Here is a 2,630-nt window from a genome sequence, read left to right on the forward strand (position 1 = left end):
GGTGTCGAATAATTTCGTGTCGAATAAATCTGTGTCGAATCGAGCGGTGTCGAATCGTACTGTGGTCAATAGAGTATCACCCGGAATTGTCTGGGAATTTGTTACTTGAACCTTTTCTTTAAAATTCTAATTAACCGTTATAATTACATGAGGCGATACACGTATAATGCTCACATCAAGAGGCACGGTAGTGCCTCGCACCGAGTTCACGCGCGACGAAGTGCGCAAAGCGCACCGTGCCTATTATACGCAAAACTCAGTTTTGGAAAGCCATTGTGAAAAATTAAATATTTATATCTCAATAACGACTGAATCAATTGACTTCTTTTTAATCTCAATCAATTTGGATTAAAAAACTACAAAAAAATGTGTGTTTTTTTGTCTGTCTTTTGTTCGAAGGTATTGAAAATTTTCTTTTAAATATATAAAATTTTGTTACGTTTAAACTTCTTCATATGTGTAAGGAATGTGTGCATGTATCTAGTGCTTTCAAGAGATGGCGATTTGAGCGAGTTGAACGAAAACAAGAAAGAGAATTGTAATATGTGATGAGAGAAAAAAAAGAGATAAAGATTGAGAAAGAAAGAAAGAGAGAAAGAGAGAGAGAGAGAGAAAAAGAAAGAGAAAGAGAAAAATAGAGAGAGAGCGAGAAAGAAATAGAGAGAAAGAAAGAAAGAAAGAGCGAAAAAGCGAAAGAAAGAAAGCGAGAGAGCGAGAGAGTAAAGGAGAGAGTGACAAAAAAAGTGGAAGAGAGTGTAAAAGAGAGCGAGAGAGAGTAAGAGAAAGAGAGAGAGAAAGAGAGAAAGAAAGAGAGAGAGAGAGAGAGAGAAAGCATCATTTATTGGGCGCTCTGGGATGAGATCCTGTTAAGCATAACATACAACTAACATGTAACAAAATAATAAATTCACAACAAAAATATAATATATACAAGAAATATAAAATTCAAAACAAAACAAAAGAAAAAGGTAATTTATAATGACAATAATAATAGAATAAAAAAAATACAAACAAACAAACACAAACAAACAATTAATTTTTAATATTAAAAAAAGTTACTTATAAAATATTTACTACTGGAATGAGATAAAAATAATGTAAAGCAACCAACAAGCAATGAGCAAGAAATAATGAAGAAATAAGCACATTGATGACTATTGCAAAACGTGAACATTGAAATGCCATAATAAACAAAAATCATTTTATAGTACCTCAGTAAATTATTATTATTTCTGCTAATGGAAGACAGGAAATAATGAAAAAGTAAGTTTTAAACATAAGTAAATTTATTAATTTTACAAAGCAAACTGTATTACATCAAACAAACTATATCCAAAAGAAGATAACGTAAACTTTAAAGAAGAAACTTTTGAAGCCATTAAAAAAAAAAAGTGGCAGTTACTGCATATTATAATTAATAGTTTCTTCATATCTATGGTATCTAAAATACTCATTAGTCATACATATGTCATATACAGGGTGATTCAGAACAATCTTTTATCTTTGAAAATACATATTCTTGACTAAATTCTAGAACAACTTTTTATTTGACACAATTTTGTCTGAAGCTTACTTTTATAATTTACTTTAATATGAACTTTTTGGAGAAACATGAGAGTAATATTGTTTCTGAAGATAGAAAAATGACTTACAACAAAAATAACTGCTCACACGATCCATGCGCTATCAAGTAACATATGATAGTAAAAAGGCCTACTAACGTTACTAATATTGTAATAATTAAAAACTTGGAAGACAACACATAGTATACACTTTAATACAAAATACAGAGTATTTTACATTTTGTATGTATTCTACACAAAATACGTATAATACGTATAATACAATGTTTAATACATATATTTGTTCTCTGAATAAGATACAATGTAATATACTTTTTTGACATTTTTATACATATTATTATATTTGACATATATATTTTTATACATATATATATATTATTATATTTGACATTTTTATACCTAATTTTATAAGTGTAACGTATAAAAATATTTTATACATACATTTTAACAACCCTGTTTTCATCCTGCATTACGTCAACATCCGGAAATTTTGCCACCGCCGGGCCGCCGTCAACATTGCCAGGGCCACCAGTCACACGCGCAAAGTGGCAATTCAATTCATTAATAGTACTAGAAAGACGTTTGTTCGCCCCCATCTTAGTCATAATCAGGCCAAGTCGTCGCAGCTCAATCCAAACAGCACTAGAGTTCTTATCAGAGAAGATTGAAAGGTAATAATTATTCTTCGCAGTACGTACCAAACATTGTACATGATTTCTGTTTCTTCTTCTCATCGCGTCCTTAATTTCAATGCTCAACCACAGCGCCGGAAGATTCTTGAATTTGCCGCGACGAAAAGGTGCATATTTATTCACATACTGCAGTAAACATCGATTTAGAATGTCAACCTTTTCATCAAGCGACGTTGAAGAGTTCAAATCATTTCAAAAAAAGAAAAAAGGCGCCACGTACACGCCAAACAAACATATCTTTGTCTACAAAACCTGTTTTACAAAAGAAGTGATATCAAAAGTAGTACCAAGTACACTTGTGTACATTTTAATTATANACATTATATAAAATAATATATATTAATATATATTAGTA

This window comes from Pseudomyrmex gracilis, unplaced genomic scaffold, assembly GCF_002006095.1.
Source record: "Pseudomyrmex gracilis isolate BER0280 unplaced genomic scaffold, ASM200609v1 scaffold_2673, whole genome shotgun sequence".
Lineage (NCBI taxonomy): Eukaryota > Metazoa > Arthropoda > Insecta > Hymenoptera > Formicidae > Pseudomyrmex > Pseudomyrmex gracilis.